General features: G+C 40.9%; 1 protein-coding gene across 1 annotated transcript in view; it reads left to right on the top strand.

Moving 5' to 3' along the window:
• Nucleotides 1-18,897, top strand: part of LOC124723043 (E3 ubiquitin-protein ligase HERC2) — an 819,840-nt gene that overhangs the window by 664,280 nt on the left and 136,663 nt on the right. The gene's annotated exons all lie outside the window — the stretch shown is intronic.

The raw sequence follows: 18,897 nt of genomic DNA, 5'->3' as shown, positions 1-18,897 counted from the left end.
GGAAGGTACCAACACCAAATCTGAAAGAGGACTCGCGTAACTAGTGCTTCTGACTCAAGAAATCATTCTGAAGGTGTTGTCTCTAGTAACAGAATGCATGCTGATCATCAGGATGTGTTTTTAGTTGTGAAATGGAAACAGGATAATTTTGAGAAGGTTTCCTCCCTCTATATACAAAAGGATTTAGAGGGAGTCTGTGACTTCTTAAAATCAGTAAAGCGCTTGTGTAATGGGACACTGTTAGTGGAAACTTCAAATTACCAGCAAGCCATTAAACCTACAAAAATTTAAATTCATCGGGAGTATGCAATAGACAATGGACTACACAGCACCTTGAATTACAGCAAAGGTGTTGTGACATGCAGGGATCTAGTTGACATGCCCAAGGAGGAATTGTAGTGTGAGTGGGCTCCAGAAGGTATTGTCGATGTGCAAAACATCACGAAGAGGGTGGATGGGGTCTTTTCAACTCCAACTGCTTTATGCTGGGCATTCAGTGGCACAAATCTTCCTCAGCATGTTAAGGCAAGATTCCATTGTCTCAGTGGGCAGCCTTATGTCACCAGCCCTACGCGCTGTTTCAAATGCCAGCACTTTAGGCATACTACTCTTGGGTGTAAGGGAGAAGCCACTTATGGCAAATGTGGTAAGGCCTTCCAAGAAGAAGTCACTTGTTCATCTCCTTTGAAGTGTGCAAATTGCTCTGGGGCTCACCCTGTGGGGAGTTGGGACTGCAGTGTGTATCTATAAGAATGAAAGATACAAGAGCTTAAGACTACGAAGCGCATCCCATATAATGAGGCCAAAAATATATATGAAGCCATGTTTACCCCAATGTTTGCTATCTCATTTGCTTTGGTTCTTAAACAGCCAGTGCAGAAAACCAATGCTGCTACAAAAATGGAGGTTGGTAGTGTCAGTACTAGTACCTGCATTTGTCATTACAGTTGTGCTGCTGCAGTCATTTTGAAGTCTGTCCCTCCCCTGAGAACTTCATAAAAGGCCGTGGTTTGCGATGTTTGGAACTCCCTGCCCCTCAAAAGATTCTCTCTGGTCCGCAGTCCAGCACTACCACTACCACTTCTACATTTGTGCCGTGAAGCCTACTCAGCCCAGAAAACCAAAGTCGAATGTGAAGAATTGGCCACTGACAATGACAGGAAGTACACAGTCCAATGATGTCAGACTGGGCCTCATCTTGCCCAAAGACTGAGCCTCTACCCATTGCAGTTTCCCCTCCCTGACAGAAAGTCAGGATGAAAGTGCTATCCCCATGATAGATGGCTCCCATCCTGCAGTGGGACATTAATGGGTTCAGGACACATGTGGAGGAACTGAAACTGCTAGCACAGGCATGCCCCCTTGCTTGTGTTTAGAAGAAATGACTTTTATAGCCACTGACCCCCCTATGTTGTGGGGCTATATCCTTCTCTGAAAGGATGACCTGAATGCGGACAGAGTGAAGGGAGGGATTGTGATGTGTTTGTCAGTAACACACAACACTCCTCTGCTCTCTCCTTGGTTACTGACTTACAAGCAGTAGCCATTACTGTTCACGTGAGGCAGAAAATCACTGTACTTGCCTCCCCAGAATGCAATAGACCATGATGCTCTCATAGGCCTTATTGAACAACTCCCATGTCCATTTCTCATACTGGGTGATTTCAGTGCTCATAGTGTATTATAGGGCTCGAGCTAGACTTATACACTGAAGTGCCAAAGAAAGGGGTATAGGCATGCATATTCAGATACAGACATATGGAAACGGGCAGAATATTCCACTGCACTTGGCAACCCCTATATAAAACAAGTGTCTGGTACAGTTACTAGATCAATTACTGCAGCTGCAATGGCAGGTTATCAAGATTTAAGTGAAACTTCGTGGTAGATTAAAACTGTGTGTAGGACCTAGACTCGAACTCGGGACCTTAGCCTTTCGTGGGCATGTGCTCTACCAATTCAGCTACCCAAGCACAACTCACGCCCCATCCTCACAGCTTTACTTCCACCAGTGCCTTGTCTCCTACCTTGGTAGAGCACTTACCTGCGAAAGGCAAAGGTCCCGAGTTCGAGTCTCAGTCCAGCACACAGTTTTAATCTGCCAGGAAGTTTCATATCAGCGCACTCTCCACTGTGGAGCGAAAAATTCATTCTGGAAAGATTTAAGTGAGTTAGAACCTTGTGTTATAGTCAGCACACGAGCAATGGGACACAGCATCTCCGAGGTAGTGATGAAGTGGGGATTTTCCCATGCGACCATTTCACGGGTGTACTGTGAATATCAGGAGTCTGGCAAAAAATCAAATCCCTGACTTCGCTGCTGCCGGAAAAAGATCCTGCAAGAATGGGACTTATGACAACTGGAGAGAATCATTCAACATGACAAAAGTGCAACCCTTCCACAAATTGCTACAGATTTCAATGCTGAGCCATCAACAAGTGTCAGTGTGCGAACCATTCAATGAAATGTCATCAACATGGGCTTTCAGAACCAAAGGCCCACTCGTGTACCCTTGATGACTGCAGAACACGAAGCTTGATGTCTTGCCTGGGCCTGCCAGCACCGACACTGGACTGTTGATGACTGGAAACATGTTGTCTGGTCGAGTGGATGGACGTGTATTGGTATGGAGACATCCTCATGAATCCATGGACCTTGCTTGTCAGCAGGGGACTGTTCAAGCTGGTGAAGGCTCTGTAATGGTGTAGGGCATGTGCAGTTGGAGTGACATGAGGGTACATACAACTCTGATAGGTGACACGTACATAAGCATCCTGTCTGATCACCTGCGTCCATTCATGTCCATTGCACATTCCGAAGTACTTGGGCAATTCTAGCAGGACAATGCGACATCTCACATGTACAGAATAGCTACAGAGTGACTCCAGGAACACTCTTCTGAGTTTAAACACCTCCACTGGCCCAAGAGATGAACATTATTGTGCATATCTGTGATGCCTTGCAACGTGCTGTAGAGATTTATAGGCAGCCCTACAGGAGATATGGTGTCAATTCCCTCCAGCACAACTTCAGACATTAGTCGAGTCCATCCCACATCGTGTTGCGGCACTTCTGTGTGCTCACAAGGGCTCTACAGAATATTGGGCAGGTGTACCAGTTTCTTTGGCTCTTCAGTTTACATTCCCTAGGGGTCATATCCTGGCGAACCTCATGATGTCTCAGGGGCTGTGGATCCTCAATAGCCAGCCAGAGTGGCCGAGCAGTTCTAGGCGCTTCAGTCTGGAACCGCGCGACTGCTACAGTCGCAGGTTCGAATCCTGCCTCGGGAATGGATGTGTGTGATGTCCTTAGGTTAGTTAGGTTTAAGTAGTTCTAAGTTCTAGGGGACTGATGACCTCAGCAGTTAAGTCCCATAGTGCTCAGAGCCATTTGAACCATTTAATCCTCAATACAGGCAGTCCCACTCATTTCTCAGCTGCTGTTGGGTCGTCCTCAGCCATGGACCTCTCTTTCTGCTCTCCCACCCTTGCAGATTCAGCTCAGTGGGAAGAACTAATGACCTTCATTCCATCGAACACTTCCCACTGTGGAAATGCCTACTCAGTGGAGGTCTACTTGAAGAGCAGTCATTGAAATGATCAGCAGGGCTAGCTACATGCTGCACTGCCAGCTGGCTGTGTTTGAACACCGCGACAGCATCCAGGAATGGGTGTAACATATCACATAAGTGATCCATCATGCCACTGACTTATTCTTACCGAAGTCCTCACGGCATTTTGTGAGGCAGCCTGTTCCCTGATGTACCAGTGAACGCTGCTTAACAATCTGGGACAGGTAAGTGGCTCTTCCACCATTTAAATGCTGCGTAACGGCAGGCAACCTCAGCATTTCGGGTCACAAGGGCCAAGGCTTGGTGTGTAATTAAGGTCTTGGCAAGCATTCCTGGAGCCCATCAACCATCCACTTGTTCTACAAAAGTATGGGATGTCATCCGGAGATTTCCAGTAAACGCAGTCGATTACTCGTAGCAGCAGTGCTGAAACGTGGTTGTCTCCAAACAACACCCAGAGACATTGCTCAAATGATGGCAGAGCAGAATGAGATTTTCACTCTGCAGCGGAGTGTGCGCTGATATAAACTTCCTGGCAGATTAAAACTGTGTGCTGGACCGAGACTCGAACTCGGGACCTTTGCCTTCCGCAGGCAAGTACTCTACCAAATGAGTTAACCAAGCATGACTCACGCCCCGTCTTCACAGCTTTACTTCTGCCAGTACCTCGTCTCCTACCTTCCAAACTTTACAGAAGATCTCCTGCGAACCTAACAGAGCATGTTGTAGTGACTGCTGCCAAAGCCAACCGGGCTATGGCATTTTGTTGCTACTATGCAACTGTGAAGGTGGACGAGTTGGACTTCAGATCCCACAAATCAGAGGCATATAAGTGCCCTTTCTCCATGCGGGAACTGGAATCAGTACTGTCGGAGGCTTGTGATACTGTACGCAGTCACAACCAAATCTGTTACTGCATGCCTAGACATTCGCCAGAAGTGCCAAAGGAAATTCTCCTTGAATGTTTTAATTTGATATGCAGACAGGCCAGTTTCCCAACTTGTGCAGAGAGGCAGTTCTGATACCTCTCCTCAAACCAGAGAAGGACCACACGTCTCAGTTATTGCTGCAATGTCGCCTTAAAGCGAGTATTTAACTGGTGTCTGGTCTGGTTGTTAGAGACCAGGCAACTCCTTAGCCAACCTCAGCATGGATTCCAGAGATTGTGGTCCATTGTCGACAACCTGAGCATACTAGAAGCAGCTTTTCAGCAGGATTTTGTACAGAAACGTCACTTGTCTCATTATATTCTTTGACATCAGCAAGGCATGTGACACTACTTGGGGACACAGTATTCTCGAGCAACTCTATCAATAGGGCCTTTGTGGACAGCTGCCATCTTCATAAGGTCTTTCCTGTCTAAGTGCTTTTTAGGTCCCAAGTTGTTGACGTGCTGTTGGACCATTTTGAGCAAGAGAATAATGTTCCACTGGGCAGTGTTTTTAATGTTACCCTGTGTGCCATAGCCATAAGCAATATCATGTCTATGTTATGCAGTCCTGTATGGTGCTCCTTATGTATGCATGATTTTGCTGTTTTCTGTTCCTCCTCCTCCAGTGCTGCAACAGTGACCCATCAGTTGCAACTTGCCATGCAGTTGTTAGAGGAGTCAGCTGCAAAGATGGGTTTTCAGTTTTCTGCAGAGAAGACTGTGTGAATTCATTTTAATCATTCTCAATGTATTTTTAATTTACCAGACTTGCATATGAGGGACATCATTCTACATTTTAAAAACTCAGTGAGGTTTCTGACCCATTTTTTACTCCAAATTGTTGTGGTTGCAACACCTACAAGATCTGAAAACTGGATCCCTGAAGGCACTGAACATCATAAAGTGCCTTAGCACATGTCTTGGGGGAGTGGACAGGGCACGTCGGCTCCGGTTTTATAGGGCTTTCATACATTTGTGGCTAGACTATGGATGTACAGTTTATGGATCTATGAGACCTTCTTATTTGAAGATCATTGACGCTGCCCATCATGAGGGGATTATGCTGGCCACGGGTGCTTATAGGACCAGCTCCATACCCAATCTCTATGCTGAGGCTGGTGAACCACCTCTTACAATCTGATGGTAACTCCTCATGGTGCATCAGGTATGTAAGTTCCTCACAGCTCCAAATTCAGCTGCATACCGTACTGTTGCTTGTCTGCCTCTGGGATGCCTTTTCTCCAACCGTCCACGAGCAACAAGGCCCTTTGCAGTCCATGTATGGCATGTGTTGGAATCACTTGTGAAGCAAGTACAACATCAATTTCTGGGTTTTTAACCCTCTGCTGCCCTCGTTACTGCAGAGGGTAATTTTAGGTTTGGTGCAGTACAGGAGAGCTTGCACTCCTGCATATGTTTGTAATACATTATTTTATAACATTTGAACTGAGCACAATCACTCTACATCTGTCTTTATGGATGGGTCAAAACGATGGAACTCTGTTGGTTGCTCTGTTGTTTTCCCTGATCATGTTCCCATCCAACTGCCTGTAGACTTTAATATCTTCAATGTGGAATTATATACAGTCTTTCAGGTACAGGAACAGATGAGATGTGCTTCCAATGCTAAATTTCTTGTCTGTTTCGATTCTCTGAGTGCCCTTCACTCTCTCCAATTCTTGTACCCAGCAGATAAAGTAGTCCAGAATATCCAGGATGACCTGCTTCAACTACAATGACGGGGGAAAAATTTGCTGGGTACCAGGGCAGATGGGTGTTGTGGGGAATGAAATGGCAGATATTGCAGCCAGGGAAGCATGTTGTATTTCTCAGTTATTTCAGTGTGCCATCCCCCTGCTTGCTGTCACCTCGCAGTTGAGGTACAAAGTCATGTGTCGATGGGAACACGAGTGGCTCTAGGTGACTGTGTCTCGTAAAGTCCACCATGTGGCCGTGGAATACCACAAAGATGAGGTCCTCCTTAATCATCTTCGCATAAACCACAGCCCTCTTCTTACTCATGCGCGATGACCCTCCAATGTGTAGTGCTTGTGGCGAACAGATCACTGTGCACCACATTTTACTAGACTGTTTTTTTTACCTGGACGAGAGGGCAAGGAGAGATTTGCCATTAGATCTGCCCTGTTTTGTTTTTTAAATGATGTTCAAATTAATGTGGTATAGCTTTTAAGGTTTTTGATGTGTCGAACTTCGTTTCCAAAAATTTAGGAAGATACTTTTTGTGTGTTATCGGGGTGACAGACTCCCCCATATTTTATGTAAACCGTTAGCCAGTTACATTTCTCTGTGTCTTCCTTTTAGCTCTTCTGTGGTTTTATATCTGTTTTAATTCTTCAATACGTTCTCAGTTGTCTTTAGGCATATGAGATAGAGTGATTGTGTGACTCAACACGAGTGAGGTGGGAGTAAGTGAATGAGTGTCATTTTATAGCTTTCCTTCTCGTTTTGTGCAACAAGTCTAGAGATTTAATTCACATTCATTTGTTTTAATGAGTGCAAGGGCACTGATAACGTCATCATTGAGTGCTCATAAGTTACACACACACACACACACACACACACACACACACACACACACACACACACACACACACATCATCTTGTGGTTCATTATGGCCACTGACTGTCTTGAAATCAATATTGTGATTAAGGAAAACTTCGAAAATACAATGTATTATGCACTCTCAAAACTTAAAATAACGCCAAATAACTTAACAGGAATGCAGCCGGGTGACATCATTGACAACCACTGATATTTTGACAGGAGCAGACACTGCCATTTGCAAGACATAACTGTATCACGTAAGTGCTGTGCAAAGGAATTTAAAATCTCGGTTCTCGAGAAACTTCAGAAAGATAAACTCTCTCTCTCTCTCTCTCTCTCTCTCTCTCACACACACACACACACACACACACACACACACACTTCGTAAACATTAGTGCCATCACAAACCAAAGATTACTTACGTCAGAAGTTATTGATAGTGAAATTAGTAATCAATGGCTGAAACAGCATTACCTCTGCCCCTCTGTTTCTTGACAAGGGATGAGGGGATGAGGAGGGGGGAGGGGGGTGAGAGAGAGAGAGAGAGAGAGAGAGAGAGAGAGAGAGAGAGAGGATTCTATGCAGAATTTAAACAAAAATCACCATCTCTGTTTATAAGGTAACTTGCTAATTTAATATCAACAGCTTCCTTAATAACACTATCCATATAGTTCGAAGTGCATGCCAAAATCTCCATGTTGTTATATTCCATAGGATCACAAGTACCAAGACAATGTCCTGCGATGGCAGATTTGCTCGGCTGTTGTCAGCAGTGCAATGCAGATGTAGTGTTTCCTGTCTGATTCAGCATATCGCAGGATTGATGCTGACTCCACAAATTTGTTGAGAGAAAGACTAACAGCTCCCTGAAGAAAAGTTCCTTATCACAGGAGACAGTCAAGGGTCTTAACTCTTATTGTGCAGTTTCCTGTCGGTTATATGGCCTCCCTAAGGTGCACATGGAATGGACTCCTCTTTGTTCAATTGTGAGTAACATTGGTGCTCCAACATGTTGTATAGCAAAAGACCTTGCTACTCTGTTGGTTGGTCTGAGCACCACATTAAGAACTCAGCAGATTCCTTATGTCAATTAGAGGGAATGCGACTGAATTACTCTGATAATCTAGTAAGTTTTGACGGAGTCTCTCTCTTCACTCAACTTCCTCTGTCTAATTTGTTATGGTTGATTGGGGTTGGGTTTGATACTGGATTAACGAACCTATTTGGACATGTCTTGACTTCCACTTACTTTTTATTCAATGATCTGTATTACAAGCAGACAGATTGAGTTGCAATGGGAAGCCTGTTGTCATCTATTATTGCCTTGGTGGTGGCAGTTTTAAATCCTGTGTGATTTTTTTTTTTTTTTTTTTTTTTTTTTCAGATATATGGACAATACTTTTGTTGTTTGGCCACAAGGCATGAGAATTTGAACGACTTTTTAGAACACCTGCTTTCAGCCCGCCCGAATATTTGTTCGACAGTGGAGGTGGAAAAGGATGGCTGTCTTCCCTTCCTTAATGTGTTGGTCAGGTGCAAGAGTGATGGTACGTTGGGGCATGCCATTTATAAGAATCCTACTCACACTGATTTGTATCTGCTGCCTGATCGTTGTCACAATACAGCTCAGTGTGAAGGGGTACTTTGTACATTGGTTCACACAGCCCATGTCATCTCGGACCCTGATACTTTGTCAGCTGAGTTGGCGCATCTTGAAGTCACGTTCCATCTGAATGGGTATAGTGAAAGACAGATCAACTGTGCACCAGGTGAGTGATGATAATACCGAACTGGCACCAAATCCTACAGCCTTTTTGACTTAAACAGGGAGCCTTTCGAATGGGAAAGCTCGTATTTTGCAGAAATATGACATGAAGTGTGTTTTTCGACCAGATCAGAGTTCTTGTCGTTTTAGGTTCCATAAAGGATGATCTTGGTTTGTGTAAGGCAGGTGTGTACTGTATTACTTGCAGTTGTGGCATGTTATATATTGGTCACACTGTCAGGACTGTGGAGGACCAGTGTACTGAGCACAAGCGGCATGCACATATACAACAGCTGAGCAAATCTGCAGTTGCTGGACATTGTCTTGGCACCAGTCATCCAATGGAATATAACAGTTCAAGATTGTGGCATCCATTTTCAGCTATTGGGATAGTATTATTAAGGGGGGTAGGATGTTAAACGGGATGACTTGGACCAGGAGAGGCACCAGAGGACATTTTAATTTCCACTTCTACGAATAAATTCATAAAACTTTGTCAAAATGACCAGAAAGGATTCAGGATTTACACTCATAGAAGTGGAAGTTCAAAATGTGTAATTTGACCTTTTTTCACTTACCCTTGGCTGCATTTGTTGCTATAGGTACACTTTTCTTCATAAGTAACAGAGATTATTCGATGAATTTTGCACAGCATACAAACTGTACTTACAGGTGTATGAAACTATAGAATTTTCCAAATCTATTGAAAACTGCGGTAAAAATTGATATCATCAACTATAAAATTTGAGTTTTTTCTAAACATGAAGTTTAAAATGTAACAGCACCATCATTTTTTATAAAGTAAATAATTTCTAGAGTTTCATATACCTGTAAGTATGGTTTGTGTGCTGTGCAAAGTTCATCGAAGAATTTCTTTTACTTATGAAGAAATATATACCTACAGCAACAAACGCAGCCAATAGTAAGTGAAAAAAATGATGAATTTTCACATGTAAAACAAAAATAATTTTGTTATCTTTTTGAACTTCCACTACTATGACTGTGAATCCTGAATCCTTCCTGGTCATGCTGACAAAGTTTTATGAATTTATTCGTAAAAGTATAGACAGTGGGAACTAAAAAGTCCTGTGGTGTCTCTCCTGCTCCAAGACAGCCCGTTTAACGTCCTACCCCCCTTAAGGAAGCTGTTGAAATTAAATTAGCAAGTAACCTTATAAATAGAGATGATGGTATTTGTTTAAATTCTATATGGAATTCTGCTCTTTCCCCTGTCAAAGAACAGGAAGACAGACTTAATGCTATCTCATGCGTTATTTATTATTAATTTCACCATTCATAATTTGTGTCATCAGTCATCTTTGGTTTGTAATGGCACTAATGCTTACAGTGTGTATCAGTGTTATCTTTCTGGAGTTTCTCTGGGAACCAAGGTTTTAATTTCCTTCGCACAGTACTTACTTGCTGCAGTTATGTCTTCAAAATGGCAGGATGTGCTCCTGTCAAAATATCGGGCGTTGTTGATGACATCACCTGGCTGCATTCCCATTAGTTACTTGAACGTTGTATATGCCAGGAGAAGCTCAAGTCCCACATTGAAGTAACTCTTCGGTATGATCCACTACATTTCACTGAAGTATATCCTCTCAGTGGCTGTCCTTGATTGGCCTTGCCAGTTCCTTGTGCCTGGTTCATAGTGAGTCTTACATAAGTCTAATAACCTGTACAACTGCACCATTGAATATGGGCACTCATGTCTTCTCTGTCAGACCTAGCGACTGCACAAGTGATGTATATCAGTTTGATATCCAGATGACTGTGCCGCTGTGCATGGGTGGACGCCTCTGTCATAATTAGGTACTGGAACACCACTACACAAATTAATTATTACAACACAGAGCTAAACCAAAACATCCACTTCAGGTTAGAAATGTATATGAATCAGTCCAGGATGAGAATTAAATCCTACAACAAAACATTCTCCTCCAGAAATTAATATCCATTGTAATATATTGATTCAGTACTAAATCAAACAATGGAAAATCCGGGATGGAATGTAACAGTATAATGAAAAGGGAAGTTGCCAATCACCGTATAGCGGAGATACTAAGTCGCACATAGGCACAACAAAAAGACTGTCAGAAGTAAAGCTTTCGGCCTGTAAGGCCTTTGTCGCACACACTAATGCAAACACAACTCACACATGTGACTGCTGTCTCAGGCAAGTGTCATCTATTTTTGACGAATGTCTTACTGGCTGAAAGCTTTAGTTGTGACAGTATTTTTGTTGTTTCTATCTGCGACTCAGCATCTGCTCTGTATGGTGAGTGGCAACTTTCCTTTTCATAATATGGTTACAGATTCAGTACTGTTTTATACGTTAGCTTGTCCATGGAATGGACGTTTGTCACTGTTCTGAATGGGGTTGCATTGAAGAGTATATTCACTTAACTAAAATATAACTTTTTACTTAGCTGGTTGTCTTGAAGTTTGCTTTGTTGCCTTCTTATAGAGGCACAATTATGTCTGTTTTGTCTGAAGAACATCCGCTGATTCTAGAATTCTGAAAGCATAATGAATCACTAACTAAAAAATAAATATCTGCACATCTGAATAATTGTATTATGGGTTTTGACTCCCTGTTGAAAACTTCATCTAGAGGGGAATGTAAATATGCAATTGTACTTAATCTGAATTTTTGTTTGTCATGTTTTAATCTAGAGCCAAATGCATACTGCTGCAAAATAATTTCCTTCATGATGATCTCATTTTTATAATGTTCTAACAGATCTGCTAGCTGTATTCTGATTAAATTTATGTAGCTGGAATTAGTTTTCACAAATGAGACATTTATTTATTTATGTATTTTCTATTTTATTTTTGTCTGTTATCTGCATTAAATAACAGACCAATAGTTGCACATGAATTGACATGAATAAAACAATACTGTTTTAACATAATTTCAACTGTGTTAATGTAAAACAAAAACATTAGGGGACATAAAAAGCTTGTTTAAATTATTTCTGTTCACTTAATAGTAATAGTTTTATCCGTGGTGCTGATTGTGTCTGTCACTTCAGCAGCAGCCAGTTTATGAAACAGACATAACATCTCACTCACAATTTGTAAAAAGCTGTTGTAACTGTTCCTGAGTCTGACCACACTTCCCAACAAAACTTTGCTGCTCAAATATAATGCCACTGGTGTAAGTATTCCAAGCCAAGATAGATCCAGTGAGTGCTCGAAGGTCTAACAGTTTATCCATGGTGGAAATCTTGATAAAAGCAAAGCAGAGTTCAGGAAACACAGCACCTTCTTAAACCAATGTGTTTCCATGATTGAAGTTCACTTTTGCTAGAACTGAAATGTCTTGACTCCTCTGAGTCGCAGACGGAGTTTGAATACAGGAGGGAAGCTGAAATCCTCCTAAAATGGAACTGTTTACATAATAAAAACCTTCTTGGCACTCTTTTTCCCATAATCAGATGGTATTCTTTTTCAGTAAATTACATGAATATGGTGCAATCATACTCTGACTATGTAGTGACTCGTGTAAGATTCCAGAACTGCAATCCGGGTATGCAGCTGTACAGCACGCCACAGATGTTCCAAGATGCCAGCACCACAGAGGCCCCCCACTCTCAGATGCAGGTGCAGCCTCCCTGTACTGCACTCTGCCGGCCAGCTGATGAGTTACAGAGTTGGGCCCGGCCAGACTCATGCACAGTCTGATGTTTACTTCAGCTGATGCAACTAGGACTAGTAGGGCAGCCACTCTGTGGCAAGTGTATTCTCTGTATCAAATACTTGAAGTAATAAAGTGTTGTGTTCACTTGTGCTCTTGTAGTCAGAACAGATTACTAATGTACTTCTATAATAGCCACGTATTCCAAAAAAGGATTGCAATTGTTTTTGATTTTTGGGTTATGGAAACTCAGCTGTGGCTTCAATTTTACCAAAATCTGGCAATATACATTTCTCAAGAATGCAGTGTTGCAGAAATTTCATATGATTAACCACAAATTTACTTTTTTCAGATTTTAAGATCATCCATCCTGATTTCAATTTATCAACAATTTCTTTTAATAATAAGTAATTGACATCCAAACTATGTCTGCAATGCAAAATATTATAACATTTGTGGTTAATTTAGAAGACAATTCATGACCTAAAACCAGATCCAAAGCTCTGACAAACTCTGCTACATAAACATTTAAACCAAAGGGTAGTATGCAATACCTGCAGCATTTACCATTCTACAAAAGTATTATGTGTTTCTAAGATTCTGGAGCCAGTGAAATCAAATCCAGAAGTTAAATCTAAACTTGTAATCAGTTTAATAAACTCTCACTTATGCAATAACTCATTTACATTTTCAGGATGCTCATTTTCTCTGTCAATAAATTTTTCAGATGTCTGGATAGAACAAGTGCAACACCTTCATCATATTTTGCCACAACTATCACAGGATGTGTAGAATGTGTAAAGAATTACAAAAATGCAATAATAAAATAAACAACTTCTTTATTTTAACAAAGTACAAATGATTACTTTTGAAAGAAATAAGATTCTTTATCCTGAGTTACAACAGTTCAGATACGTGATGCATGCAGATGTTAGTTAGAGACACTAGCATAACTAGTAAACACAAAGGACTCACTAATACAGTGAAGACGATGCGCAACAGTACCTGAATTAGGACATATCAGTGTAGCTTATGTGAAAAAGCTAGCAATTAGTAAATGAAACAGCATGGCTGTTAAGCATTGAACAGTCCATTTCCAGGTCTTCTCTGGCAGGCTAGAGAACCCGTAGCAGAGTCCAGGTGAATAGCAGTCAGTCATAGTTTAGCATGATGAGTCAGCTTTATCCAGGAAGTACTGCCTGCATCTTCATCTACTATAGGTTTCTCACTCTGCTCGTGCCCCACTACCTCTTCACTTTCAGAGAATGTATCATAAATATTTAAATTATCATCACCATCCTCATTAAAAAAATTTCCCTTATCAATATTGTAAAAGTTTTCTAGGTTACCTTCCTGCAATTCATAATTAACATCTTTTTTCTTTATTTTGTTCTGTCCTTTAGCTCTGTGTTTCCAGAAATTAAATGGTTCAAATGGCTCTGAGCACTATGGGACTTAACATCTATGGTCATCAGTCCCCTAGAACTTAGAACTACTTAAACCTAACTAACCTAAGGACAGCACACAACACCCAGTCATCACGAGGCAGAGAAAATCCCTGACCCCGCCGGGTATCGAACTCGGGAACCCGGGCGCGGGAAGCGAGAACGCTACCGCACGACCACGAGCTGCGGACTTCCAGAAATTACCCCAATATCCTTGATCCACTCCAATTTTATTAATTTGTGTATTTACCCCTCCTTTGTAGCAACCATTTTGCATTGGATATCTGTCACCATTATTGGTCCATGAATTCAAATTATTTTTGCTCTCACATTCTAGACCTCCAATGATGTGACAGTTAATTCATCAGCTCATTAGTTGCTCTCTGACTGAAATGCTAAGGTGGATGTTTATAATTTCAGTTTACATTATTTTGTTCATATTCCTTGTTCTGTTGTGTCTACTTTTTATCGCAATCTCTTGGTGGTCCCCTTTCTTGATTTCTGTGGCTATTCCCTTCATTTCTCCCATTATAGTTATTATTCCCCCCGTTTACATTGTTACGCTCCTAAATAAAAAGAATTGAATGAAAACCCCATTTGTCATTTTTTTTCAAAAGCTTTATCCAACTTACCTGCATATATGAAGAACAGTTTAAGTGATGCATCGGGCCCATATACCAACCCCCACCAAACATTCTCAGGTAAATTCAACTTCAGTGCATTGATTGTTTGATATGTCTAAAGGTTGGTTCAAATGAACAAGTATCTTTAATTGATTTTTACCAAATTCTTCCATAACCTCTGTATGCTCCCAGTAACTAGGCCCACTGAGGCATTCAGTTTTAATTCTAGCCTGCTCTGGCTCTGGCCAAAATTTGTTAAGGGGATTCCTTTGAAATTCTTGATAAGTTGAATCTTGTGTACAAGTCTGATATGGCCAAGGTAGTGCCTCTCCATCTAAACATATTTTCACATTTAATTTTGGCAGTCAGGTTTGGAATGAAATTGTCTTTACAGTATTATAACAAATCAAAAGGATGCAAACTGCCATCATAAGGAAAACTTTTCACTGGTGTATTAGACAAAACAGTACAATCTGTTAATGATTTTTCCTTCCTGGGGGACAACAGTCATGTAGCACTTTTTGAGAGAAATTCCCACCATTTAACTTTAAATTTGTATTCATTTATTTCACACAATCATGATTTTGGCCTTATAGCCATTTTCAAGTATAATTTCAAATCTCAAAAAATGTCTGATCTGCATAAATAACACATATTTGTTGAAATAACATTTATGAAGTCTTATAAACAAGAGCTTATTTTAAAGGATATGTGTATATATCAAAGACAAAATATGCCTAAAATTGTACATAGAAAATGAACATTAGTGAACAGTAATGATTATTTGACAGCCAATGTTGAAGTATCTGCCGTAGGCCCATGTATGAAATGACACCCAGTGTATTTGAATGAAGAGAACACATTTTTCCTTAATGGAAACTAGACTAAAAATAGTCATGAACAAAATAAAATCTTCGTGTTTGAACACAAAACATTTCTTCAGTCAGATGTCCAGGTGATGGGACAAACTCTTTTTATTTAAACACAAAACAATAGTTCATGCAGAAGGCCTGATAATGGAGGAACAAAGTTTTAAATTAAAAGTTCTTTGCACACTTAATGTAGAAACAAAGCCTACAAGCCTAATTAGCAGTTTGTGGCACATTTAGTGCAGAAACAAAGTCTGGAAGAGACCAGTAAGAGGCTGTGTTCACAGTGAGAAAATTTTGTAAATCCAGTGAAGCTGGATAAAGAGAACTATTACAAGTCCACTGGTCAGTCACTGCATTGGAGCTGTGACTTGTTCTGGATGGCCACATTGCACAATCTGGCATGAGACGGCTAGTTTGGATGACAGTGACAGTTTACCTATGGCTCTGGAGTGAGCTCCTTATTGAAGAAATGCATAAGCATCTGTTTCCTGACCCAGAAAGCCCACTCAAAGTGAACTTTCTACCCAAGGCCCATGCACTAGCCTAAGTACAGCCCTCGGCTCCATGATACAGTTGGTCTCGCTTCCTGCCGGACGGCCAATGTTGGAAAGAAGTCCATGGGGCCAGCGGCCTCTGCTAGCACTTCAGTAGCCGTCTGGTGGTTGCGTGTAGTATGGCAGCTCTTGGGTGTCGATTGTAAGACCGCCAGTTGCCCGGGTAACTCGGATGTGATGTGGGTTGCATGTGTAAACCCACGATTCTACAAATACATTGCTGTGACTTGCATTCATCATGTCCATACAGTGGTGTATGTATGTACTTGTATCCTTTAATATGAAAACTGGTTTATGAAATCAGATAAATATTATTTTGATGAGTAAATATCATTTAGGCAGGTTGGACATTTTTTTTTAATTTCAAGTTGCACATGAGAATAAAAAAAATTAAAACCTGTTTTAAAAAATGTTTTTGCAGCTACACTTTCATGCAAAGTCTGTGATTGTTTTTGAATATCCAGCAAATTATTTTCCAATTATGACATTCATACAATCGTTTGCCTTTTCACAAATAGTCTTTTCAACACTAACAACTTTTTCGTTTATATTACAAAATTTTATCTTGTAAGTGTTGTTGACAGATACAACTTTTGTACATGTATTAGATTCAATTTCTGAAATTTCACCTCGCAAACTAACTTCCAAGTCAGTTACTTTTTGACCAACCGCCTGAACACTGGATACTATGCTTGTGACTGTTGTCATCTAATTCTGCAATTGTGGAATTTGTGTTTTCAAATTGATCACTTATTTCATTTTTAATGGCATGAATTATGTTATTCAGTTTTTCCTGAAAGCGTCATTGTTTCTAGCCATTTTAACTCCATTTTATTTTTTCCCCACGCTGGCTGTTAATTTTTATGTCTCATAAGCTGTTCTAGTTATGGTTTCTTTACAGGGTCTACAGAATTTTCCATACTGTGATTTCAAAATCCTAACCTTCAATCATTGTCCTCGAACAAGATGGGACTGAAACAGTTGAGTCTCTTTTTAATGCCATTTTCAAAGTTTGAACAATAATGAACCGCTACAAAAAATTTGTTTCACATGCAAAAGAAAGTCACAACCAATAAATTTTCTATCACTGTTCCTACTCTAACAAGATGAAGAAAAAATCTGAAATGATGTATGGAACTTTCACTTTAGTGTGTGTAGTTATGTCCTCTATGTTCCTCATTCGTATTGTTCACAGGTCTTAGTTGCTTTTCCATTTTGTGTCCACTCTGTTGACTTTTGGATTCATTATAATTTTTTTCATTTCTAGCTTATATGAAAAATACATCAGTGATTAATATTTCTTCATACAATATTATTATCTGAAGCATGACACATCCACATGTAATATACCAATTTAGCACCATCTGTGCAATGACTTAGCCATCTAATGGACCTGTGCCATTGTTCTGAATGGAGTTGCAATAACGTTTTACTTAGCAGATTATCTTGAAGTTGGCATCATTGTCTAGATATATACAGGGTGTCCCAGCTATCTTGTCCACCCAAAATATCTCTGGAACAATAACAGCTATTGGAAAGCGACTTTCACTGGTATCAATGTAGGGCTGGGGCCATGAATGTACATATTTGGAAACATTCTAAAACGAAAGCATATGTGTTTTTTAACACAAACTTATATTTTTTAAATGGACCTCCTATATTTTTTCTTCAGCAATCCATAGAAGTTGATGCTTGAAACACCCGACATGCACTGCTAGCGCACGTCCTGAGGCTCAGGCGTGAACCCCATGCTGCCCGTAATCACAGCAGGATGGCAGCAGACCGTATTATTCGTTTCGGACCTCTTGATAAGTATGGAAGTGTGATTACGCATGTCAATCACATCGTGATTACGGGCAGCGTGGGGTTCACGCCTGAGCCTCAGGACGTGCGCTAGCTGCGCATGTTGGGTGTTTCAAGCGTCAACTTCGCGTCTCAATATCTCGGGATGTAATGGGAATATTGCGATGCAATCAACGCCATTGTGTATGTGCTTTGTCATGCTATGGATTGCTGAAGAAAAAATATAGGAGGTCCATTTAAAAAAACATAAGTTTGTGTTAAAAAACACATATGCTTTCGTTTTAGAATGTTTCCAAATATGTACATTCATGGGCCGCAGCTCTACATTGATACCAGTGAAAGTCGTTTTCCAATAGCTGTTATTGTTCCAGAGATATTTTGGGTGGACAAGATAGCTGGGACACCCTGTATATTGGCAGATCCAAAGATCTCCTTTGTATGAAGAACATCTGCTGATGCTAGGATCTGAAAGTCTGATGCATCACTACCTACAAAACTACTAACACCCTCAGATGGCATGTGAAAGACAAGGGCCAGTTCGAGAACACTTTTGCACGCTAGTGACTTATCATTTGCCCCTGCCCCATCCCCACCACCCCTGCTTTTCCATCATACATTTCACCCATGTCTGTTTTCGCTACTAATAGGAATATGCTCACTATACAAAACTTGTGCTTGGGGCCTCTGGTGACCCTCTCAGCTTAGTGCCCCAAGCAGCCACTACTAATTATTATGGGTCCTGTATAGAAATCTTACTGTTTGGTGCCTCTGGCACCCATCTCAGCTTAGTGCCCCAAGAAGCAGTTTGTGCTCGGCTCTGTGACCCCTGCTCCTGCCCACTTATGGCACAAAGCACAGCTGATGCTCCTTTTGTAACTTCACAATATTTTAACACTTTAGGCGCTGGCATAACAAAATGTAACATTTATTTGCTTCCTTCAGCTATCAATTCCAGCTACAATGTCTGCCTTCTGCTGCATCACATACACAGCTTGCCTCCTTTACCCCACAACTTCCCACCAAGTGCACCAAGAGAAAGTTCAGAGAGAACATTTCAATCATATAGGTGTATATCATTGTAAAAGACATTAATTTAATATTTAGCATAAGTTGGTAAATTTAA

Source organism: Schistocerca piceifrons, chromosome X (assembly GCF_021461385.2).
Source record: "Schistocerca piceifrons isolate TAMUIC-IGC-003096 chromosome X, iqSchPice1.1, whole genome shotgun sequence".
Classification (NCBI taxonomy): Eukaryota; Metazoa; Arthropoda; class Insecta; order Orthoptera; family Acrididae; genus Schistocerca; species Schistocerca piceifrons.
The sequence above is the reverse complement of the archived record's forward strand: the minus strand, read 5'-3'. Positions and strand labels throughout refer to the sequence as shown.